Below are 27,872 nucleotides of genomic sequence, written 5' to 3' on the forward strand. Positions count from 1 at the left end.
GAAGATGGTGGTTTCCACCACCATCCCCACGTGTTTTCTTCATAGCCCTTGGATCGTGCCTAAACGTTATAATCCTGGTCATTCCTTGTGATTACTTGTTTTAATGCCATGTGTTGCGCGTTTGACTCAAGTGTACAATGCATCTGCGCTTCTGAGCTGTTGATCCTTTGCCACGTCAATTAATGAAATGATCTGATGGCTGCGTATTTTTCTATTTTTCCTATTTTCTTTTAATTTCAGTTAATTCCTTTTATTTTCAAAAATTCATAAATATTTTATTTGAAGTCACAAAAATATGAGACCAATGCCAAAAAATTTCTTGAAAAATCTAGTTTCATATTTTGATTTTTAATTATTTTTGTGACTTCATTTAATATTTTTTGTGAATTATTTGATTTTTAATAGTTTTAATTCATTTTTAATTACTTTCTGATAGTTTTAATTCATTTTTAATTACTTTCTGATATTTTTTTATTATTTTTGTGACCATGTTAGACCTATGAGAATTTAATTGGACTTGTTGAACTTGATTTGAATTAAATTTGAGGTTTGACCATATTTTGTTTATTTTATTTTGCATTTATTTTTAATTCAAAAAATACCAAAAAAATTATGGTTGACTTGTTGACTTGTAATCTTCATTTCTCTTCTGTTTGGCATTGGTTGATGATGACTTGGTTCACATTTGATCAATTGAATTTGATACTTGAATTCTCTTTCCATTCATTTCATCTTCATCCCTTTATTTTTATTTTGGCCAATGAGTTAATGTCTTATAGTTGGTCTTGACAAATGAGAGATTTAACCTTCTTTGATCCAAACCAAACTCAACTTAATCCAAGATCAAGTGAGTTGTTTTGTGACCAAGATAGGTTGCTTCTTGGTCAAGCAAAAAACCTAAAGTCCATACAAGGCTCTTCCCCTTTTGTTTTGGCATGGCAAGTTTTTGGAGCTTGGCTTACTAGTCATGATCTCTAACTTGTGTTTATTTGCCTATGGTTTTATTGACCGGCCTCAGATAGGTGTGACTACTACATTAGTCCATTTACAATTGCTTATCATAGCGCTACATTGTTCTATGACAAACTAACATGACCATCCTAATTACTAACTTTAATTTGAGCATTTAATTTCTTTCCCCTTTACGTTTAATGTCATTTATTTCTTGCTCATTTATTCATATTGCTTTTTTCACTTTGCTCACTTAAGCACATACTTTATGTTTATGTCATTTTTCTTTTGTTCATTTGAGCTCATTATTGTATATAAATATATTGCTATCTTGTGTTTGTTTTGTGTTTGTTTGTGTGAACCAAATGCAAAAGGAGAAAGGACTTAGAACTAGGACATACCCATGCTTAAAGGAGTTCAAGAGCAACTAGGCCTCATGCCTTTAGAATGCTAAACTTGTTGAAGAGCAACTAGGCCTCATGCCTTTAGAATGCTAAATTTCCAAGTTGACTTAAAAGGACATCCTTTCCAAAACTTATTCTTTGTCCATTCCTCTTATTGTGTTGTGAACTTTTTGATGTTTGCTCCTGTGTGATAGGGATTCCATCTTGAGATAGCAAAAAGGACCATTGTCATGAATAGCCAAGTTAAGAGAGACAAGCCAAATGGAGATCCTAGGAGCTTGAATCTAATTTGTTTGATTGCTTGATCGTGTGCTAAGTCCAAAGGAAAGGAGCATCTTGAATCATCTCTATGATTTCAAGAAAAGGAACTCCAAGGGTTTTATCTTGCTCCTCTTATCTTTGAATGCTTTAGGATTAGCCCTTCTCTTCTTATCCTCACTCTAACCAAGCCAAAAATCTTTTTCTTCAAACTTTGACTTTGTTTCAAACTAGAAACCTAGGCATTATGCCTTTGACATTTTCAAAAAAAAACCATTTTCATCAATACTCATTGTGAATAAATCTTAATCCAACTTTGACTTCATTTTGTAAATAAACCTAACTTGTAAATATAACTCACCTCAAGTTGTTTTTTTGGTTCCAATGGCCACTTTATTAAAACCTTTTCATAAGCATTAGTCATAGGTTTGAGTTATCATAGTGGTTGATGTAAATCTCACCTTATCCTTAGTGATTGAATTATAAGTCTTCCATGCTTATTATATGGTTAACCCCTTACTAGCATGTTGAAGCCCTCCTCAAATGGTGGATTGTTGGTTTATGTTGAGTTTTCTCCCTTTGATAACAAAAGACCTTAAGGCTTTTGATCAAAACAATTCACCAATCTTTTGAGTTTTTTACCCCGAATTACGAGGTTTTGATCCTACCTCTGATCCTACCTTCCCATTTCATAACCAACCCCCTTACTTAGATCTCTGAAATTTTTATTAGTTTTTGATTTGATAAAACTTCTCACTTAGCATTTGTTCGCTTTTTAGCCTTTCCTTTTGACAAATAAAAGTGTGGTGGCGACTCGAATTGTATGTTAACTTTTGGTTTAGTCAATAAACCTAAAGGTAACGAAAACCCCGCTACAGTTGCATGCAGAAATAAATATTGAGTAATGAATTAAGTCCCATATTGGCTTATTAAAAAATAGATTTAGTGTTTATAAAGTGTAGTAAACTTATTTATTACAACATAAAACACATGATATATATATATATATATATATATATATATATATATATATATATATATATATATATATATAGAGAGAGAGAGAGAGAGAGAGATTCCTCAACTCCGATGATCCAAAAAAACTTAAAAATTAAATAATCTAATCATCAATTCCATATCATTAAAAGTATTTTTTTTTATCCTAATCATCACTGCCACGTATATAAAAGTAATATGGAGACCACTAGTTTAAAACACACAAATTAAAGGGACCAAAAGTGAATTTAAGCCTAAAGAAAGTAGATGATATAAAGTTTATGTTTATAAACCACTCAACTTGGTACCTACATATAATATTAAAGGAGTTTTGATTATAATCAAATTGAGGATAATCACTAATATATATTTGTCAAACTAATTATATTCAAGACTATTTTAACTAGTAATACTCTTAGCATTGGTCACATATTTACATATACTCCTTAGAATATTAGATCATGGTCTATGAATAATACCTGACTCCGAGAATAACCATGGCCAGAGTTCGAGCACCTAAGTGTTGCTCAACTATCCTTTCATGCACCTTGTCACACCCCAAAATTTATCCTCACTTTTCCTACCTTTTGCTCAATTTCATTTGCATACATAACATCATATTATGCATCACCATGACCATTTCATTTGGTCATTGGCCCACAAGCATGGACACGTTCTTGGTTTGATCCTAACATTAGGGTTTTTACTTTTGTTTACTTGAGATGGTACTTGTTTGTTCCCTTGCTCATGTAGGTGATCATGTCCCAATTCAAGGCTATTGTGAAAACAATGTCGGAATTACAAAGTGTAATTGGTTTCTTGATCGGTAACAAACCCACAAGGGTAGAAAAGAAGAAAATAATAAGAACACAATGAAATTGGTTATAAACTACTATTCTTTACTTTCTCTTCGAAACAAGATTACAAGTGTTATAGAATAACAAATAACCTCTCTCACCCTAATTAGGATTTGCATTATGCAATGATGAGAGACTAGTATGCTATTTATAAGAAAAATAACACACTAAACTAATGGGCTTTTGCACACAGGCCCATTACAAAAGCTAACTTAGATAATAAGTTAACTTAAACATTTGGGCATAATAAATGGGCCTAATTCGACATGCTAACAATCCTAGCATATTTCGACTACAACATGTGTACAGACTTCGACAACATGTTAAGTTCATGTTGAATTGTCGAACCAAGAAGCCACCCTTCGACCATACTAGAGTTCGATCCAATATCTCACAAATATCCACCTTGGAACAAACTTTATAACATCACGGAAACAAAATACCTTTCTTCAGGCAACTTTATCAACTTTATACAGTGGAAAAACTTGCAACTTGGTAATGTCTTGGTGATCATATCAACAAAATTGTGATCTATCAAAACCTTCAACACTTGGACTTCTCCTTGCTCAATTACCCCTCTAACAAAATGCAACCTCACATCAATGTGCTTGGTTCGCTCATGATAGTTTGAATTCTTCGACATGTGTATAACATTCTGACTATCACATTTAACAGTGATAACTCGACCTTGAAGTTTTAGATCCTTCGCAAAACCTTCAAGCCACAAATATTCATTCACAACTTCAGTGAGGGCGATATATTCCACTTCTGTTATTGATAAGGCAACAACCTTCTGAAGTGTTTCTTTCCAACTAATTAATGTGCCAAACATAGTGAACACATATCCAAAAATAAATTTTTTGGAATCTATACAACCTGCATAATCAGAGTCGGCATACCCTTCGATTTTTGCTTTACTATTTTCACCATATGATCCACCATAAATCAGGACTCTGTTTAGAGACCCATTTATGTACCTTAGAATCCACTTCAATGCTTGCTAGTAAGCCTTTCCCGGGTTCGCCATGTACCTGCTTACAAGACTTACTGCATATGATATGTCGGGTCTAGTACACACCATATCATATATCAGAGAACTTACTATGTTAGCCTATGGGATGTTATTCATATAAGCTCTTTCGACTTCAGTATTGGGACACTGATATGTACTCAGCTTGAATTAAGGGTTTGTCAAAGTCACAACATGCTTTGAATTTGACATACCAAACTTGTCAAGAATCTTCTGTAGGTATGTCCTTTGAGATAAGCATAATTTTGACTACTTTCTGTCTCTTCGGATGTCAATCCCAAGAATCCTGGATGCTGCTCCCAGATCCTTCATATCAAACTCCTTATTGAGTTCATCCTTCACCTTCATTACATCCTCGACATTGTTGCTTGCTATGAGAATATCATCCATTTAAAGAAACAAAATGAAAAAATGAATTTCCAGGTCAAAATCTGAAGTAAACACAATGGTCTAACTAACTTCTAATGAAACCTATTTGTGCCATGAACGGGTTGAATCTCCTATTCCATTGTCAAGGAGATTTTTTCAGTCCATATAAAGATCTATTCAACTTGCACACATAATCTTCCTTACCCTTTTTTGCATACCCTTCAGCTTGCCTCATCGGGATTATTTCATCTAGATCTTCGTATAAGAAAGCAGTCTTCACATCCATTTGTTCCAGTTCTAGGTTGAACTGTGCCACTATAGCAAGTATCGTCCGAATGGACATGTGGTTTACAACAGGAGAGAACACATCATTAAAGTCGACACATTCTTTATGAGTGAAACCCCTTGCGACCAATCTTTCCTTGTATCTCTTCGATGTCACTCCTTTGATTCCTTTTTTAACTTTGAAAATTCATTTACAACTGACTAACCGGGCTCTAGCAAGGTTTTTGGTCAGTTCCTAAGTGTGGTTATGATGAAGAGACTTCATCTCATCATCCATGGCCTTCAGCTATTCATTCTTATTTCGACTCCTCATAACTTCCATATAGTCTCTAGGTTATTCATCTAGAACCTCACTTGCAGAGATTAAGGCATATGCTATGAGATCTGCATACCCAAGTCTTTGAGGTGGCTTGATGACTCTTCGTGGCCTATCTCTTGTCAATAGGTAGTCGTAGAAAGTTTCCTCATCTTCCTTAGTATCTTCAGCATGTTGTGCTTATTCTTCAGCTTGATCTGGGATACGCAATTCAACATCGACATGCTCGACCTCAACATGAATTTATTCTTGTTCCATCTTTTCTTGAGATATATATGCACTTCGACTTACATCGTCAGTTTTCTTGGAATCCATCTCAACTTCATTGAAAACTACGTCTCGACTGGTGATGCACCTTCGGTGACCTAGCTCTAGGTACCTTAGCCTATAATCTTTGACTCCTTCAAGGTATCCCATGTATATGCATCTCAGAGCTCTAGGATCGACCTTGTCCTGCCTAAAGTGAGCATACGCTATGCAGCCAAACACTCTAATTTTTTCGAGATCTAGTGGATGTCCCAACCAAGTTTCTTCAGGTGTCTTCATATCTAACGTAGTTGAAGGGCATCTGTTTATCATTTCTTAAAGTGTCTTCATCTTTGACTCCTTAATGTTGTTGTCGAAACAGCCTTTGCCCAAAACACCTTCTTTAACCCATCACTAGTCAACATACATCTAACTCTTTCTAAAATGGTTAGATTAATCCTTTCAACCAAACCATTTTGTTGGGGAGTACCTACAGTATATTTGCACCCTACAATACCAGAGGCTGCACAAAAATTGTCGAACGCCTCATTGCAAAATTCAAGGTTATTAACGATTCTCAATCTCTTGACCTTCCTACCAGTTTGATTTTCAACCAGAGTCTTCCAAATTTTAAAGTTCTCAAAAGTTTCATCCTTAGTCTTCTGGATGAATACCCATAACTTTCTGGAATAATCATCAACTATAGATAGAAAATACCTTACTCCTGAATGTGATGGGCACCTCACATTCCCCCAAAGAACAACATAGATGTAATCAAGGGATCCATGTGCTCTTTATTTGACTTTATTGAACTTCACTCTGTAAGACTTTCCAAGTACACAGGGTTCACGAAACTTCAGCTTTTTGACTTTGTCTCCACCAAGTAGATTTTGTTTCCCAAATTCGACCAGACCCCTTTCACTGACATGGCCCAATCTCATGTGCCAAATTTCTATCTTCGACAAAGGTTTTATGGATGAAACATTTGCAGAACCACTAACAACTTCAACCTCAAGGGTATACAAGTCTTGTTTCTTCACGCCTCTTAAGACTTCCTTCGTCCCCTTTATGACATTTAGAATACTTTTCTCTCCTTGGAAAACATATCCTTTCTTGTTGAATTCACCAAGAGAAATCAAATTTATCTTCAAATCAGTTACATACCTGACTTCAGTCAACAACCTTATTGACTCATTGAATCCACTATTTACTTGAGTCTCCATTCAAACCACGAGAACATCATATGAGTCGAAATCATCTTGAACAATGGTTGTGTTGCCATTATCCTTACCTCCATGATCTTTCAGGCGTTTGTAATGGTGAATTCATAACCATCGAACTATTGGTTAACTCGACATCAATAAAACCAGAGTTGCCACCGCGCTTTTATTTTTCCAAAGGGAAATGGAAAAAGTATGAACAAAACCCAAAGATAAGAAGTTTTCAAATCATAACTAATAAAATGTCAGAGATTACAGGTAAGGGGGTTGGTTACACAAAGGGAAGGTATTAGCACCCAAAGTGTCCTAGATACTCATAGGGAGCCCTTTTTTGTGTGCAAGTGTTTTAGTTGAAAATGATGTTTGATAAAAAAGGAATGAGGGCATGAGAAAAGAATTCATTAATTATATTTTTGTGTTTGACAAGACCTTAGGTCTTATGCCTACGTAACAACATAAAAATGAGGGAACAAACCCCGTAGTTTGTGGTAAAAATTTCAAAGAGGTTGGTGAATTGGTTTTAACAAAGTTTAAGAGAAAATGTCACAAAAAGGCCAAATACTTTAAATGAGGTTATTAGTTCTTTTTTTCTTTTGAAATTAAAGTCAACATGGTTAAGTTTATTTACAAGTTTGATTCAAGAAAATGTTTGAAAATTCAATGGCATAAGGCCAAAGTTTCTATTCATTAAAACAAGTCTAAGTTTGAAATCACATGAAAAGAAGGTTTTTAAAAGAGGGAGATATTTTGATATTAAAGAAGTGGAAGGAGATGAAGGGACTAGCCTAGACAAAAATTAAAAGTTAAGGGTTGAAAAGATCTGGCCAGTGGGATGCAACCCACAAGACAAGAATGTCAGATAGAAACCCATTACCTTTGGACTTTTAAGGAAGCAATAAGCATAACCATCCAAGTAATCAATATGAATATCAGAGGCATCAAATAAAGATGGACATAATATCCAAGATGAAAAGCACATTCAAGGATAGCCCAGTCTCAAATAGTGGCATTGGCCAAGTCCTCAAAGCATATGATTGTTTCCTATTCTAAATCCAAAAGTTCAAGCCAAGTTCAATAGTCCACCAAGATATTTTTTAGGGTTTTTGTTGTTATTAAGCATTTTAAGGTCCTAATACCACAAACAGAGCAAAATCACAAGCACACAATATATACAATCACAAGATATGGCTCAAGTGAGCAAAGTGAAAAGAACTGAAATATAAACATTTGCATGAAATGTAAATGACAATGAATGATAAAGGTACTGAAATTTAAATTGCATTAAGTATATGACTTGAAAGTAAAGCAATATTAATAAGAAGTTAGTCAAATGTTAGTTGAGGAGTTCAATTGTTTAAGTCATTCCTTGGAGAACACTTAACCATTCATTCACAAGATGAAGACATGAACCAAGACATCATCTATGAGAAGCGCTCCAACTTGGATAAATCAACAAGTATGCCACTATCTCTCATAAATGGGAAAAAGGCCAAGTCTTCATGCTATTCCATGAAGAGTGAGATACTTACAATATCACTTATAAGAATGCTATGCCTTTTGGGACATATTTAGCTCTATGTTAAGCAATCTTAATTGGACTTATGTAGAAGTCACAACTATCCAAGCTCCTAAAATATACCACACATAAAAAATAAAAGTGGGAGAGACTTATCTCAATCAGGCTCGTGTTGATTCCTCTGACACAAGGTCATTGATGAATCAACTAGCATTTGACTTGTAGACAAATCATTGGTCAATGATGGATTGGGAGAGAAGAGGGATGAAAATGAAGAGGGAAGGGGAAATAGAAACCCAATTTGAACATAGGAGTAATTTCATCTGATCAATATTATCCATTCATTTTGAGGGATAAAATGTACATTTAGTCAACCCCCTAAATCCAATAGTATTGATCAAATGGAAGTTCAAATCAACCATGATCAAGGCCAAACATAAAGTCAAACAACACAAAGTCAATCAAATGGCTCAACAATATTTTTAAACAATTAAAAATCAAATTAAAAATGAATAAAAATGCATTTTTCAAAAGTAAAAACCTCAAATCCCTTCAAATCTCCAAATAAATGACCAAGAGATTTATCCTAGGTCAAACATGGTCAAAGGACCTTAGACAATTTTTTTTAGAATTTTTGAAAAGTCAGAAGTATTTAAAAATATTTATAAACAACTCAAAAATCATTTAATTCACAAAAAATATAAACATTAATCCAAACAATTATTTTAATTCAAAATATGGAAGAGGAAAACATTTAAAGATTTTTGGTGAGTTCCATATTTCTTGGATTAAAAATAAATTTAATATACAAAATATGGCTAATTAAAATAAAATCAGAATAATTAAAATAAAAGAAAAATACATGGGCCATTAGATCTTCCTCATTAATTGAGGTGGCAAATCTGATGGCCACGCGTTTATGGTTTACCATGAACCAAGTCAAATGCGTTAGAAAATGAGTCAAACAAAACAAAGGCTGGAATTAAAACACTGGGGCAAGATTAGATGGATAGGAACACACCAACGCATCACCTGAGCTAGGGCTCTGGTCATCTTCTCCGATGGACCTTACCAGACTGGTCCACCACCAAATTTCATAAAAATAAGATATTCATACACTAATTTGAAGAGAAAAACGCCAGGAGTTCGAATCTGCCCTCAGAATTTTCCGATTCTCACTATACAGAGAGATACGTGGAATTGAAAATTAAGGAGTATGAATTGAGTTGCTTCGATTTGATCTCAAAGCAACTCAATCTTGTTGTCTATGTTGGTAGGTCTTCATACAACCAAAGAACAACCAAAATAATGGAGAATTGAGTGAGAATCGAAGAAGAGAAAATTCTGAAAAAATCACCTTCGATTTGCTTCAATTGAGCCTGATCTGTCTTCCAATTTGGCTTGGGTTACTTCTTCCAACTTGCAGGAAGTGAAATGGATGATTAAATAACTTGGATCCTTGGAGTTTCAATCCCAAAACAGAAGTGGAATTGAAACTCGATTTCAATTCAAATCTTCAAGTTTATCCTATCAATAGAGGGTAGGGAGTTGTAGGATCAAAGCTGGGGCAGAAGGGTCCTCATTCTGAGCTCAAGGGCAATGTATTTATAGCCATCCAATTAATTTTCACACACATTCAATCAAATGCCTAAAATAGAAATGTCACCATGCATTCTTGCATGGGCATGCACAAGGCCCGTGAAATGATGTAAATAGGTCCAAAATCATGTGCAAATCATCCTGAAACAATAACATGGAACCATGCATTAGTGAAATGAAAATTGGTCATGAAACTTTCCAAATAGGGCCATGCATTACACCCATGCGCAAGTCACTCAAAAATGCTCCAAATGCCATGATCTTAGACTCTTTGGAAATATAACATGAAGGGGAGTAACTTTTCTGTTGAAACTTTTTCCATTTGGAGCTTGGATCATGATGATTTTTAAGGTGGAAGTTGTAGGAATCAAACATAGTTGAAAATTTTCTAAGTTAAAAGTCAAATGACCATTTTTTCCACCTTGAATAACTTTTTCTATGAGCTTCAAATGAAATGGTTTCTTCTTAAAAGTTGTATCTCTTTCATTCCTCTTCGATTTGGTCAAAAATTTGACACCATTTGAATCTTGAATGAGGGAGTAATGGATTTTAGAAGTTGATGAAAATTTCTTGTTCAATGGTGATGGCTCAAAATGACCTATAATGTTTCCTCTTAGTACATGCACTTGCAAGTAGAATTTGGTATTTCATGGGAACCATTTGGGTTGTTTTACATACGTGGAGATTTATCTCACATTGTTTTATTTTTCAAAAGAATATGGGTGAAAGAGGGGTTTTTATTATTATAGTGCTCGCCAAGGATTGGGGCCCTTGTGCCTACGTATCACTCATTCGGGGATGACGAATCAGAGCTTTGTATTTCGGAGTAGAAAATGTTTGTATGTTGATTGATTTTACCATTGTGAAAAGATTTTTTCGAGGTGGTTCCCTAAGGCACAAAAATTAGGTTTGATGGATTGTGTTGATTTTACCTTAAAAACAAAGTCTTGTGAAAAGAGTTTGGGATTAGATTGCACTAAAGTCTATGGGCGGAGGTGATTATTCTATACAATAAGCCAAGTGTCTTGCGTCCAAAATAATCAGAGTGGGGATAGGAATGCTACATTCTCAATCATTCTCCACCACTTAAGGATCGTGGCGTAAAATACTAATCGTAATTATTAAGTATTTTGAGTTTGATTAAGAAAAAGCCACTTGACGTTGGATCAAGGGTTTCTTTATTTGATTGAGAAATTTGGCTTATGAAACATGAATGCAAAGTAACCGACAAGGAAATAAAAGGACTCATTGAAAGATAGCCCAAGGGAAGTCTTGTGTGTACAAAGTGAACTATGCTAAACAAAGAATAATGGTCCTACGATCATGTCCCCCTAAGGTGGTGCAATGATGTCATTCTTACAACCGTAATATAATTTACAGATGAAACCCAAGTGCTTACAAAGTGCCACAAAAGAGTAAAGGAATGCCTCTAAGCAAAGGTCCTAAATGGGATCCTCTAAGTCTAAGTGATTAAGTGTTTTTGGTCTTTTAATTTTATCATGTTTTGGTTGTTTTTAAATCATGACAATAATAAAGAACAATTATAAGATGTGTATGATGAGTTTGTACAATGATGATGATAATGACGAGTACTTGAAGTAAATGACATATATGTAAAGAACAATAAAAATAACAATAACAAAATGTTAGTAATAATCAAAGTTGGTAAAGTTAAAGTTAGGGTTATGAACAAGTGGACAACTTTTGAGAATTATCTATATTTAGGGTAATATATTAAAAATATAGCACATCGAGGGATAACTTATCACTAATGCAAAGTAAGGAAGATGATCAATGGATCAACTTACCCTATATTTGTAACAATGAAAGTTCTTCAACCTCAAGTCCATCTATATATAGATTGATAATAAGAAGACTATACAACCCAAAATTGAATGGTTGATTCTAGTTGTTTTATAAAGTTAACAAGGTTATATGAACAAGTTGATATTGAACCAAATGAGATATTAATAAGTTATATGAATAAGGCATAATGTTAACAAGTTAATAAAGGGTTAGTATATGATATAAACAAGTAAGTAAAGGGTTAGTGAGTTAGTATGAAACAAATGAAAAGGCAATGTATCAGATGAATCCATAAATTAACATTTGTACAAATAGACCTCATCTATAAGTCAAATGACCCAAGTTAGTTGGTGTGGGGATAACCTATCCATGATTCAAAGTACCATGGATGAACATTTGATCATCCAATGGTAGGTTTGAAATAAGGAAGGTTCAATGAACCCTCACCAAGCTAACATCATGACAAAAGATAGATTTCATTCGCCCTTAACTTCAAGACTTCAAAAGTCCATAAAAAATAATCCAAATAAAATAAATAAAGTCACCATTAAATTCTAGAGGCAAAAATAAGCGGGTTTGATGTACAAATTTTTTTCAAAATAATAAAAATGAGAGGGTTAAAAAATAAATCAAAAGAGAAAATAAAATGGAAAAATAAATAAACCAAAATAACACAAAAGTGGAAAAGTGTATTAAGGGTGCACACACTAGGATCAAACCCCTGACCTTGGGGTCATGGGGGAGTCCATCCCCTCACCCACTGGGCCAATGGCCCAACTGTGATATAAACACACACTCACATGAATAAACAAGAAAAACAATAAATACATGGACTTTGCGCACGCATTAGCCAATCAGATTGTGACAATAGTATTTTTCAAATTCAAACGCGTGCAACGATCATTGTCTTCAACCTTCGACCACTCAGAACCAAAACTCGAAAATAAGAGTTTTTAACCAGATTTAAGGATCAAGACATGTTGTATGATCATAAATAAAGTGTTCTCCCTACTCATGAGCCATTGATTGGCTCTGAGTGGGGAGTATTTCACCACGACCCTGATGAACACAAATGACCTAAAATAAAAATTAAATTCTAAATAAGGGACAACTAAAGCTACAAGGTTAGGGCTAATGATCAGTGAATGATTTCGAGTAAGAGGGTAAATTGTTTCGAAGATGGGGATGCGTATTTCTACCTGATCAGAGTTTGCTTAGGTGAGTTTTCCGACGACTGAGCTTAGGTCAGTTGAAGCTCAGGGAAGGGTGGTTGAGTATTTGTGAAGTTTGAGTGATCTATGGGGAGTGTTTCTGGGCAGAGTTTAGGGGTTGGAAAGCTCTGAAACAGAAAACTCAAAGTTTAGGGAAATGGAGTGAGTTTGGATAGAAACCACATGTGAGTGGGAGGCTGGTTGAAGTTGACTTGGGGGACAATGCAACGGCTATGTTCTGACCTTGATTGCAGCTCAGACAAGTTAGTTTTGACCTCTTGCATTGATTTGGAACCAACAAAGGCACTTAAATGGTCTGCTGTAGGATATGTTTTTTTCTACTTTGGGAAAATTCTAATTTTGCACATGAGGTCGGGTTTTGCTTTGTGAGGAGTTTTGGCTTGCAAGTTGACCTTCAATCACACCATAATACCCTATGAAATGTGTTTGGGGACCATTGGAATTATATTTAATGGTTTGGACACTTGGTAAATGGATTTTCAAATTCTGACTGAGGTGTATCTGGTTTGTGCATCATGGTAAGTCAGCAACTTTGAATCAAGGCCAAATAAAATTGACTCGTGTATTTTATCTTAATTTTGGGTAATTTGTTCCTTGCCATGATCTTGATTGAATATAAAAAGAACCAGGTCAAAAAGGCTTTTGGTTTGGAAATGGCAACATGTCAAAGTAGTGGTCATGCCATGATTTTAGGGCATGGTAGACATGTTGGACCAGCTTCGCCAATAGCAAAATTGAAACCCTTCCTTAATGAATTAGGTCTTGGACCTTGAAACAAAGTTAGAGAGGAAGTTATTTAAGAAATTTGGCTCAAAGTGGAATTTAAAAATCTTGAAAAATGAAGAAGTTATAATCTTTGGAACTTCCCATAAGCCACTCTTGAAAAAATGTGACCAACCAACGTGACCTAGTTTTAGGGTTTTTGTGATTTCTTGCTTTTTAAGCAACAATTATGGATGTTTTGACCTCAAATGATCATATCATGATGGGAAAATGAAGTTTGTACCTTTGTGGAATGATTTTAGGTTAAATTGGTGGGTGGATCAAGTCATGGAAAGTTGAAAAATCAAGTGTGAACCAACTACCTTCAACATGGATTGAATTGATGTTTAAATGGTTGATTTGGATCGTAAAGGACATGAAATGATGTTAAATTAATGGTAGGGTGATTGGATGGCAAAAAATGATCAAGCTCAATGGCCTAGAGGTCCCCAAATTAGGGTTTCTTGAGCCATAAGTATCATAAAAAACCATGGTGAGATGAACTATGGTTTGAGATGTAGGGGTCAAATTTAGATGTTTTAAAAGGTATGGGGCATGAACAAACTTGGATTTGAGGGATACTCAATGACATGGTCAAGATCCATGGTACACCAAGACTTGTACAAGCCAAGAGGAGGGTGAAGAGCTAGGGTTTGGTCCTTGGGTGGCCAGATGAATCTTGAGGCTTCTTAAAAGGGGACTCACCACCCAAATTGGACTTAGGGAGTGTGTGAGATGTCTTGAGTGATCCTTCAAGATTTTTGGGATGCTTGGGGATGAGATTAGGGTTAACATGGATTGGGCACACCTTAACATGACTAGAGAATCTTGGGGTTTTGTAGATGAATCCCATACCTTGGGCTTATGGATTATTGTGGTCATTATGTATAAATGCACATGAGATGATATGTATGGATTGTATGCTTAGGGTTTAGGGCTCAAGAAGCTGGTATAGGGTAGGTAAAATTTGAGGGTATATGTAGTACCCCAAAATTTGCCCCCGTTTTTGTCTAAACCATAACTGAGACATATCAAACCTTATTCCTCATGCATGTGCATCATTCATTCATGATCAACATCTGCTAACAGGAATCCTAGATTATGGGAGCAACCCTAATTCTTGATCTTGAGGGATATGGTGATTGACTTTGTGGATATCTAACTTATAAACTCTAATGGTGGACCCATGATCTGAGGGATAGCTTGCGGAGCGTCGTGAGGTGTTGGTAGCCCTAATTAGGGGATAGTTAGTGCTCAGGTGCTTTGCTGGATTTACCTTTTGGACTTGGAATTCATCAAAACCCTATGAATCATGTGGTTTACCTTGAGGTAATGGAAGCCCTGATTGTGGAGCATGGCATTGATATGCCGATTGAGTTGACTCTCCTCCTTTCTTGAGACCTACTTCCCCCTTTGATCGTTTGTCGACTTTTTGGTCAAATAGTTAACCAAAGTCAGCCAACATCTATAATCCACCCATGTTGTTGGCAGGGTGTATTGTTTCTCAGATTGGCCCTAACTGCATTTGAATGATTCTAACTCCAAACGAATCCTGAAACTAACTTGCTTGAATGGTGAAATTGATTTTTGTTAAATTAATTCCAATTAAATTTTGGAATTGATTTTAGTTGATTTCAATTGAGTTTGGAAGGCAATGGAATTCTGAAATTGATCTTAATTGAATTTGAAAATGGATTGGATTTTGATTAATTTTGAAATTTCATCTTAATTAATTTTAAATTTCAATTGATTTTAATTGATCAAACTTTGAAATTGATTTAATTAATTGAATTTCAAAATTGTTCTTCCAATTAAAACTTGGAATTTATTTTAAATAGGTATCAATTGAATTTTGGTTTTTTATTACAATCGAATTTTAAGATTTTGAATCATGTTTAGATATCTGTTATGCCAATACATATCCATCCCAAACCCATTTTACCAATTAACCTTTTCATATGCAAAGTCCAAAATCCATATCCAATCCAGTTCTATTAATCCAAATAACCACAATACCATTCAATTAATACAAACCATAATATCCATTATGCATAAACCAACTTTGTTTTACATAAAAAAAAAGAAATAAAAGGAAAAGAAGGCCAGGGGATAGAAGATGAAACAGAAATGCAGTTGCTCAAAGCTGTTGTAGCCAAACGTTCCAAGCTACACGAAACAACGCTCATACACTAGCCACGACCAATAAAAAACCGCAATGCCAAAACACAGTTGCCGTGAAAATTCCAATGCACCAACAACTCCAAGCCTGCGAAACGGCAATGCAAACCAATGGTTGTAGCCCACACATGAACCTACCAAGTGGACCTAACCATTTTGCAGCAACATCGGCCAACATGCAGAAATGGCAAACCCTGCAAAATAAGCCACTGCATAAAAAATAAGCAATGCACTCAACAATAACAACACATATGCATCAACTTGTAAGATCTCACATAGAAGTGTAAAATACAATCATGTAGCAGAACATCAAGAAGAATTGCAATGCATCAACAATAACAACATTTTCGTAGCAGTACCTAGTAAACCATTTTTTATTTTCAACATTTGCTAACAGTCTTTTAACTAACAGTTAACAAATCGCCAAACCAACCCCAAAAAACCGTTTCAAACCAATTGCACGTTAATTCAAATAATTAACAACTAATCAAACCCTTAACCATTTAACAGCCAACTAACTTAACAAACTTTTTCACAAGTCTAACAACCAACATAACAGTGCACATAATAACCACTAGATTTGTCACAACCATCTAATCTATCTGTAGCGGGAAATTCATGATCATCAAGCTATGGACAAGCTAGACATCAAATAAATAAGAGTCGCCACCACATTTTTATTATTTCCAAGGGAAAAGGGAAAAGTACGAACAAAATCCAAAAGATAAGAAGTTTTCAAATCAAAACTAATAAAATTCCAGAGATTACAAGTAAGGGGGTGGGTTACACAGAGGGAAGATGTTAGCACCCAAAGTATCCTAGGTACTCCTAGGAAGCCCTTTTTGTGTGCATATGTGTTTTTGTACAAATGATGTTTACAAGAAAATAGAATGGGGGGATGAGAAAAGAATCCATTAATTATATTTTTGTGTTTGATAAGACCTTCATACTTGTGCCTACGTACCAACATAAAAATGAGGGATCAAAACCTTGTAGTTCGTGGTATCAATTTCAAAGTGAGTACATTGCTTTTAACAAAAATTTAAGTTGGAAAGACACAAAGGCCTAAAAATGGTTTGAATGAGGTAGTTCTTTTTGGATTTTGAAATTTTTAAGTCAAGTATAGTTAAGTCTATTTACAAGTTTGATTAAGAAAAGAAGTTTGAAAATGAAATGGCTTAAGGCCAAGGTTTCTAGTTTTTAAAGTCGTCAAAGTTTGGAAAAACAAGCACAAACAAAGAAGTTCTTTTTTAAAGGAGGGAGAGATTTTGAAATTAAAGAAGTGGGGAGGAGATGAAGAGACTAATCCTAAGCACAAAATTAAAAGTTAAGAGTTGAAAAGATTTGACCAATGGGCTGCAATCCAATAAACAAGAATGTCACATATAAACCCAAATTCCCTCGGACTTTTAGAATCAAGCAACAAACAATGCACAAAATAGCAAGTTGAAGAGCAAGGCATCAAATAAAAATGGCCACATCCAAGCTTAACAACTCCATGATCTTTTTCAAGATTCCCATGTAGCAGATGAATTCCAAGATGGCACAAATCACAAGGTCAAAATAACGGCTTCACAATGATCATGTTGCAGATCAACTCAAATAGATCTTCAATGATGTATCAGATGAAGTTTCAAATCACAAGCACTTGGTTACATGAAAGTTGGCATTGGCCAAGTCCTTTGCATAGGTAATGTTACCTAAATTCTAAGTCCAATTGTCTCAGACCAAACCAACAGTCCGCACAAGATATTTTTTAGGGTTTTTTGTTCTTATTATGTACATTAATGGTCAAAGACCACACAAACAAACATAATATACACAAAACAAAATATACCACACAATATGGTCCAAGTGGACAAAATGAAAATGACATTAACATAAACAATTAGAATGGTATGAATAATGGCAAATGAATAAAGCTAAAAAATAAAGTGCATTAAAATAAAGGACTTGAAATTAAATGTTAGTTGTTAATAAGTTAGAAGTTAGTATTGTTTTTGCTTTGCTTTTTTTGTTTAAGTCATTCTTTGGAGAACACTCAACCCACTTATCACAAACATGGATCCTTGAACCAAGACATCTTCCAAAGGAAGGAAAAAATACCAAATTTCCATACAATACCATGAAAGAGGGGTGACTTACAATCTCACTAACTAGAATGCTATGCCTCTGTGTCAAAATTTAGCGCTATGTTAAGCAATCATAATTGGACTTATGTAGAAGTCACAACTATTTGAGGTTGGGCAATAGAATTTTGGTGTTAATTCATGTTAGAGACATAGTATAATGAACTATGCTCATGAAACATACCACACACAAAAAGAATGTGCAAAGTGGGGGGATCTAATCTCATCCATACTTATGTTGATTTTGCAATCAACTAGCCTTAGGATATTGAGATATCATAGGTCCATGACATGAATGCATAAAGAAGGGGAATGAGAGGAAGAGAGAGGGGAAATGGATCAAACCCAAATTGGACAAAGGAGTACTTTTACTAAGTTAAGATCATTCATTCATTTTGGGAGATGGAATGTACATTCCATCAATCCCCTAAATCCAATGATCTTAACCTAACAAAGTCAAATCAACCTTGACCAAGGCCCAACAACACAAGTCAAACTTACAAAGTCAATTAAAATGGCTCCACACAATTAATTTGGCATTTAATCAATTAAAAATAGTGAAAATAATGCATTAAATTAAATATGGTTGGTCAATTTCCTAAAACCTCATCAAAACACCAAAAGAAATGGCCATGAGATTTATCATAGGTCAATCAAGGTCAAAGGACCTTGGAGAAAAAATTTCAGCATTTTTGGAAACTTAAAAGTATTTTTAAACAATTAAAAATATTCACAAAATCAATTAAATCATGAAAAATATTAATAATGATCCAAAAAAAAATTAATTTAGAAAATGAAAGAGGATTTTATTTAAAAAAAAATTGGTGAAACTCTCATGTTTTTTGGATCAATATTAAAATTAATATGAATTAATGAAAATCAAAGGAATAAAAATAAAAATCAGATAATCAAAAAAATGTGGACCACTTGATCTGCCTCATTAATTGAGGTGGCAGATCAAGTGGTGGAGTGTGCGCGTTCCATGGTACGCTTGAGTCAAATGTCCACACGTCTGGTAATCACAATGTACGTTCATGATTAAAACATTTCAAACTCATCTAATGGCCCTAAACACTTCCAGCGTATCGCCAGAGCCAAAGAACAGTCATCTTCTCCGATGACCCTGGCCGGACCGGTTCAATCATCACCACATCATAAATGAAGAAAGAGGACATGATCTTAAAGATGAAATAACATAGATCACGAATATCACCTCAATTTTAACTAACTCCAAAGATATATAGAGATACGTGGAGTTGAATTTTGAGGTGTGTCAACTGAGTTGCTTCGATTTGACCTCAAAGCAACTCAATCTTCTTGCCTAAATTGGTAGGACTTCAGACAACGAAGGATCCAAGAGAATTGATGAGAATTGAGAGAGAATCGAAGAGAAGAAAAATCTGGAAAAATACCTTCAATGCTATGCAGAACTGGATCTCTCTTGCTTTAGTTTGTGCTTGATCTTGCTTATGGAGCTTGTGGAAGTGGCTTAAGAGTAATGCAAAGCTTTGGATCCTGGAGTTTTTGAATCTCCAAACAGTGAGATTCAAACTCAAATTTCAGTTGAAATTTCTCATGTTTTCCTTTAAAATGAGAAGGTTTGGAAGATTGGGGGCAAAGTTGACGCGCAAGGTCCTTTGAACTGAGGCATTGGACCTTTATTTATAACAATGAGAAGTGTTATTTGCACACTTGAAAAATTCTCCAAATTTGGTAATGCAATGCACATGCTTGCATGGGCGTGTAAAAGCCCATGAAAAAATCTTTTTAGGTCCATAATCAACTAAAATGAGGTCTGCATGAAGCTTGGATGGAAAGGCAAAGTTGTTTGAACATTGGAAGCATTGATCTTGCCAACTGATACAGACCTGTTTAAGCCATGCGCAGACCTATCAAACTTTGTCCAAAATGAATGAATTAGGACTCTTTGGAAATCTTAGATCAAGAGGAACAACTCTTATGTTGATTACTTTTCCATTTGGAACTTGTATCATGGTGAGTTTTGAGGTGGAAGTTTGAAAATTTTAACATGTCAAAATATTTTCTAAGTGTCAAGCTACATATTCAATTATTCCACCTTACTTAACTTCTTATGTGAGCTCCAAATGAGAAACGTGTCTTCATCAAAGTTGTAGCTCTTTGAAAAAACTTCAAAATGGTCACAAATGTGACATAATTTGGATTTAGGATGAGTGAGTTATGCATTTTTGAAGTTGAGGAAAATCACTTGTTCAATGGTATTGGTCCAAAATGACCTATAATGTATCCTCATATCACATGCTCATAAAAGTTGATTTAGCTCTCACTCCAAACATCAAAGTTGAATTAGACATCTTGAATTTGATTATTCTACTTGTAAATCTTTTATCTCATAAAAATTGACCGAGTTATGACCTTGGGAAATTGACTTTCAAATTAGGGTTTAGACAAAATGACCTATAATGTTTCAACATAGAAAATGACTTTCCAAGCAAAATTAGCTCTATACCCCAACATGAAAGTTGTTTGGAATGTCATTTATAGTAACTTTTCTCTTGGACTCATTTTCATATGATGAAAATTGTAGGATATAGGGTCTAGGGGACCTAGTTCTGATCAAATGAATTCATCTAGCCAACCACCATCAACCCACTTGCTAACTTGAAATTCTCTTGACTTTTTAGGCTCATGGTAGATCATACATGCATAAGATGATGAAATTTGAAGTATCCCTTGAGAAATTTGATCAATTGGTGAAGAAGCTTATTGAAGAAGTTACTCAAGATACCCAGATGAACTAGGGTTTCCAAGACAAATCAACTCCAAACACTTGAAGAATGCTTGATCAAAATAACATGTAGAGATCATGGGGATTCATATATGATGCCTAGAACCTTTATGGATCATTCCTTGGTTGAGATCTTGGCAATGAGGGTTTAAAACCATAGATGTGAACTTGATAGATCAATGGTGATCATGTCTTACCTACAAAAGAGTTAGGCAAATGCAAAGACATATTTTGGGTATTTTGGTTAGTAAAAATGATAATATACAAGTATGATACAATCATATGGTGCTTGGTGATCTCTCCCAAAACAAACCCAATGAAATAGGGGTAAGGAGGATGCCAAGGTATGATCCCAATGCTAATGAATATGATGAGATTGCATAAGGGATATTAGGATCAAAATTGGGGTCTTACACTATCTAATTGTACTTTGAGCCTAACATAGCTAACCAGATAGTTATTTCACTTTTATATCAAATTTCGTTTCGACTTGGAGGAGGTGGCCTTATTCCTGACTAATTGCAAAAGTAAATTTGAATTGCATCTAGGTTTCAATAACTAACAAGCTCACATTTGGTAACAGATGATCCTAACAGAATTTTTAACCATAACCTCTAACAGATTTAATTGAAATCTAACTTACAGCATTGTTGAACACTTAACTGAATTCTGGATCTAACCCTGTTCGACGTGCCCGACGTGCCCAATTCGGTTGCAACTTCACGCTCTATATAACAAAGAATTCTTCATTCTACAAGAGAGGTTCTTCACTTCTTCGTCTCAATCTTCTTCATCCTCTTCACTTCTTCATCTCTCCAATCCTTCTTCAAATCTTCATCTTCATCATTCGCATAGGAGTTCTCCACTCTCTCCAATCCTATTCTTCAACCTCTACACCCGTTCACCAAGGGGAGGTTTCGAACTCTTCACCAAATTCAAATTCGCAGGAACTAAACTCTGCAACCGCAACGCATCTTCTTCCTTCACCTTCTCTCTCCATCTCACTACAACACACCAATCACGCAAATCAAAGAACGGAAGAAGAAGCCCCGTAGAAGGAAAAGAATCAAAATGGAAGGAGGAAAGGGATTTTGGCACCTGATTTTGCGCCAAAGCTTTGCTTCACTGAGTTTTGTTCTCTTCGAATCGATTCGGTTCTTTTCGAATTTTCGCGCATCGAGGCGTTTGAAGAGGCGAGCGAAGGCTGTGAATCTGCTCCCCTTCGACTCTTGCTTCACCGCAAACATGACGATGCGATCTGCATCCTACACGGACAAATAAAAGAGATTAAGAAGAGAAGCGTATACCGAATCCAAAACCCAGCAGAGATAGGAGCGATTGTGTTACCTTTTCTACCGAAGGCTCTTCGATCCGATACGCATCAAATATCACATTCCCTCTTCAGCTCAACGCGGTGACTTTGAGAATAGCGGCGACGATCCATAACACAACGCGACAACACCGAAGAACGAATCAACGACAAGAAAATTGTACCTCCGAGCCACTACACCAAATTCGGTAGGTCGTTCTTCTCATGTTGTTTTCTTTCATCCGCACGCAAGGTGATTTCGGTTTCGGTATTGATCGCGAATGGATAATTGAGTTGGAACAGGAACTCAGTTTTTCTCTCTAGATTCTTTGATTAAGTATGAAAGAGGTGAGTCCTTGATTTTTCTCGATGGTTATGTGGTTGTTTACGCGCAAGAATCGGAAACAATGTTGAATTGCGTGCTTGACACGGGATTTTAGAATGAGGAAGTGGATTAAAATCGAGTTTGTGAGGAACTTTTGTTGATACTGAATGTTTGACTTATTTTTTTTGTTGTATGAGGACTTGGTTTGTATTGAACCGGTTGGGAATTTATGGGCTTAGGCCCTCGGCCCAAGCTGTTTGACGCTCACACCCCCATGGCCCAAAACCATTCTTGAACAAAATCCATTACTATCCACATTGTGTGCAAGCCTGCTGCACCCCCCATGGCTAGTTTGGTCCAGCATTGGGCTTAGACTCTCAGGCCCTGAAATCCATTGCTGCTCACATCCCTTCCAGAAGCCCATTTCCAGGTTTTTGGTCTTTTGCTAATTATTTTAGTTAGAAATTGGAATTTAATGAGGTTTATTAGTTCTTAATTAACATGGTAAGTTTTAGAATACTAATTAGAATATTAGGTTAACTAGGTTAATGGATTAGAAATAATATGACATGTTTAGATTAATTAGGACATTATTAGTTTAATTAGGTTAGTCATTGACAATTAGAATTTAAATCTTGATCATTAGCATATTGGGATTTTCATTACGATATTAGGATTTAATTAGGACTTTTTTTTTAGAATTTTAGAACTTTTGATTTGTTTCTAATTAGGGACAATTAGGCTCTTGATTGAATTTAGAATCATGACATTCTCAACATTAGGTTAAGATCAACATTAGGATTTAATCAACTTTAGACCATAGAATTTGACATATTTTGCAAATGACCATTTTGCCATATGGGCTTATTTTGTCATTTTTGTGATAGAATGACATGATCCCATTAGAATTAGAATGTGACATAGGACTTTAATCATTTCCTAACAATTATAGGACTTATACATAGGGTTTTTAATCATGATTTTGACCAATATGTACATGCTCCCTTAGGACTTCTAACTTAGAATTTTCAATCAATTTTAATCTATCAATGCATGATCCCTTAGGATAGTTTCTAACAATTACTAATTGCTAGAATATGATTAATCTAATTCCCTAAAACCAAAATAAAACCCATGATTAAATTGATCAAAAGATATTTTGATTGATTAAATCCTTTGAACTTGTATAATCCCAAAGTCTAAATTGAGTGACCAAAAGACCCTTGGTCACTTAATAAGACTTTTTTTCCAAGTTGTGGAGCTCAAGGCCTCAATCAAGATCATCAATCAAGGCATCCTCAGTCATACCAAGCAGTGGATTATTCAAGCGCATCAAAGGTGGCATCTTCAAGAACTTGTTAAATCAAAGTTAGAAGTGTGTGGCACGAGCCTTGAGTAATAGAGAATGAGTGGGACTGGAGTATTCCTACCCCCATTCTGAGTATCTTTGGGTACGGGACGTATAACCCAGCGCTCATCGTATTCACCTCTATTCATAGGCTTTAACACAATTCTAATCATACGATTGACAAGTCTCTCTCTTCACAAAGCAAAAACAACAAAGCAAGGACTACGTCAACAACCTATCAATCATGAATCAAGTTGTACGATACGAGCCTTAAGCAATAGAGAAGGAGTGGGACTGGAGTATTCCTACCCCCATTCTGAGTATCTTTGGGTATGGGACGTATGACCCAACGCTCATCGTATTCGCCTTTATTCATAGACTTTAGTGCAATTCGATCGAACGATTGATAAGGTCCTCATCATCATTATAAGAAACAAATACAAAGATTCTTCTCTTTCCACTTGAAAGTTAAGACGAGAGTTACATGCCACGAGCCTTAAGTAGTAAAGAAGGAATAAGGCTGGAGCTTTCCTACACTCATTCTGGATATCTTTAGGTGCGAGACGTTTGGCTCGTTGCTTATCGTATCCGCCTTTAACCATAGACTTTAGTGTGATTCTTATCCAGTAAGTATCAAGTCTTCTCCATTCTAACCATCTCATTTCAATCATTCATTTCTTTTTCCTCCATCACCTTGTTTTCATCCCTAGTGGGCTGAACTATGAATACTCTGATTTCCTTATTGCACTATAAGGATACGTAGGCCAGAGAATTCAGATTCTTCGCAAGCTACCCTATTTATCAATCTATCATTCTTCATTCATTCAATCATACCATCTTTTTGAGATAAATCATACTTCTCCTTGGACTCCTTTTTTATACTTTAGGACGTCCTAATGACAGTCGATCTTTTCATCCTAGAGTTGTTTGGGAAAACAACCTCAAACACTTAATTCGGTCTTTCTTTTTGGTTTTACCTTATAGTGGCGGCCTGCTAGTCCATGTATCGGTAAATGCCTACCTTTCTCTTAGATTGAGAGTTTATCTCCTTCTCTTGGATCCAAGATACTATCCTTCGTTGATCTCGAATTGTTGATTCCCCGGCAAGTGATACACTAATCCTTGCACTCCAGTACTGCAATCCTTCCTTGAAGATGTATTTGTCTTGTGAGTCCCCGTTGCTTAGACAAATATCTCTCTCTTTCTATTCTCGTAGTTCCGAACTACGATTACTCTGATTTTCTCATTGCATAATGAGAATACGTAGGCACGAGGATGCGAATCCTTGGCGAGCATTGTAACACCCTTCTAAATACCCCAAATTATTATAATTAAAATAACAATGTATTCATCAGAGTAATTATGCCCCGAAGGGTGTCACACAATCATTTCACAAAAATCATTAAAATATTCTGTCATGCTCATTTATTTAATCAAAATAAGGTTCTTTGCATAATTCGCAGCGGAATAAAATTCAACTCAATGTACAACATGTAACACAATACATGTAAATCATCAACAACCAATATCAAATCGATTAAGACATCCCCTCCCGATGTTACATCTATCAGAGCATGACCCATAAGAACTACTCTAGACTCCAAGCATTAGCTTCTACTCAACTCATTTCTCGTTACCTGAAAAATGGGTGTAAGGGTGAGTTCCTCAATCAATATAATAAGCATTATAGAACAACATGTAATGCTAAGTAATTAACACATTAATTCACCCTAATCAGACTACACACTCAGCAACGGCAGTATCCGTTCAAACATCATATTCAACAATAACATATAGCATATATATAATCTCAACCATACTCAACATCAACAACACAACACACAACACACATATAATACTGGAATACATCCATTCATATTATATGCCATACATTTATTATGCAATGAGACTCTATGCATGCGGTACCGACTATTTGTGAACATATAGTTCAACCTCACCGTCCAAATCCAGGCACGGCTACCAAGCTCACTAGTCCCACTCATTTGAGACATAGTGACTCACTCACTAATTCCTCACCATGGGAATTAGCTACCACCCCAAATGGGCCATGAAATGCACGCTAATCACCTAGCATGCAAACAATCAACAACAGTCCAATAACGACTAACTCACTAATTCCTCACCATGGGAATTAGCTACCACCCCAAATGGGCCACATTGTGCAAGCTAGACACCTAGCAATTGCAACATCAACAACAATTTAAGAATAGACACATGCTCACACTCTAAGCCACAAACCAGTCTATTCACAAATGCATACACAACTGATACAATCACAGCATCATGCATAGCATCACACATCATTAACACATTTTATCACAACGGCATATCCTCATACATCATCAATACATGTATCAACCCATCATCAACACATGTATGAAACACTTCCTCAACACATGTATGAAACACCTCAGCAACACATGTATAAACACTTCTTCTGCCTTGCTCGCTAGGCGAGGCAGTGGCGAAGCTCTGGTTCGCTAGGCGAGCTCAAGGCGAACAGCTCCAGGAAATTGGTAAATTAATTCGCTAGGCGAGCTCAAGGCGAAGGTAATAGCGAACTCATTCTGTTTTGGTGAAAAACACAGCTAGCACTCACTCGCTAGGCGAAGCGCCAGCGAGTCCACAGCGAACATTACAGTAGCAAAACCTCTCAAGCTCGCTGGGGCGAGTTTGAGGCGCGTTCCTTCGCTAGGCGAAGGTTATGTTCGCTAGGCGAACATGACAGTTCACCAGACGCGTTTTCTTTGGGCAGGGATCTCATGTGCCCATCCCAGACCCTTCCCACTCAAACTTACTCGTCACCATTCATCACCAATTTATCGGTTTGATTACACACACAATTATCAATTTGATTACGGTTTTCACTCAACCTATTCATCACAAATTTTCAGCATTCCAAATCCCAATTAGGGTCGATTCAACGGTTTCTCACTACCCATTACATATTATCCCAAAATACCCATCAATCGACGATAAACCCCCCTTACCTTAACAATCCGGCAGAATCTTTGGGCTTCAAGCTCTCGTTCTCCAACCTTTGCTCTTCAGCTCCTCTTCTCTGCCTTTTTTCCCTTTTCTCTCACGATGCTTCTCTGTTCTGTTTTCACGTGAAATGCTTTTCCAAAATGAGAACTTTTCCTTATTCCAACACATATATATATTTTCCAAATAATAATAATTATTCCAAGATAATAATAATAAAATTTCTAATTATTCAATTAAATTAATAATTACATTATTAACTCAATTTAAATAATTATTTTATTATTATCGGGGTGTTACAACTCTCCCCCACTAAAAGAGTTTTCGTCCTCGAAAACATACCTCAAGCGAACAACTCTGGGTAAGATTCCTTCATCTTACTCTCCAGTTCCCAAGTCACGTTGCCACCTGCTGGTCCTCCCCAAGCTACCTTCACCAAGGCAATCTCTTTACCCCGCAACTGCTTCAACTCTCGATCCTCTATCTTCATAGGTGATGTTTCAACAGTCAGGTTATCTCTCACCTGTACATCATCTACTTGGACTATATGCGACGGATCATGAATGTACCTCCTCAACTGAGACACATGAAAAACCTCATGCAAATTCGCAAGCGACGGCGGTAAAGCGATACGATAAGCTACCTCTCCTATCCTCTCCAAAATCTGATAAGGACCAATGAATCGAGGTGTCAACTTCTTCGACTTCAAGGCTCGACCAACACCAGTTATCGGAGTAACACGAAGAAACACATGATCTCCCTCTTGGAACTCAAGTGACTTCCTCCTCTTATCATGATAACTCTTCTGACGACTCTGAGCAATCCTCATCTTATCCTGAATCATCTTAATCTTTTCCGTAGTTTGTTGAACAATCTCCGGTCCAACCACAGCACTCTCACCGGACTCATACCAACATAAAGGTGTCCGACATCTCCTACCATACAAAGCTTCAAACGGTACCA

General features: G+C 35.8%; 1 long non-coding RNA gene across 2 annotated transcripts; it reads right to left on the reverse strand.

Moving 5' to 3' along the window:
- Window positions 1-21,452: 21,452 nt before the first annotated feature.
- On the reverse strand, window positions 21,453-22,886 carry LOC127074688 (uncharacterized). 2 transcript variants are annotated; one of them, XR_007786094.1, is made up of 3 exons: window positions 22,269-22,728; window positions 22,020-22,186; window positions 21,453-21,925 (listed from the first exon to the last, which is right to left on the reverse strand). It is a non-coding gene; the product is annotated as an uncharacterized LOC127074688 (long non-coding RNA). The 2 variants fall into 2 exon arrangements; XR_007786093.1 differs by having other exon boundaries at window positions 21,453-22,186; window positions 22,269-22,886.
- Window positions 22,887-27,872: the final 4,986 nt, after the last annotated feature.

This window comes from Lathyrus oleraceus, chromosome 4 (genome assembly GCF_024323335.1).
Source record: "Lathyrus oleraceus cultivar Zhongwan6 chromosome 4, CAAS_Psat_ZW6_1.0, whole genome shotgun sequence".
Classification (NCBI taxonomy): domain Eukaryota; kingdom Viridiplantae; phylum Streptophyta; class Magnoliopsida; order Fabales; family Fabaceae; genus Lathyrus; species Lathyrus oleraceus.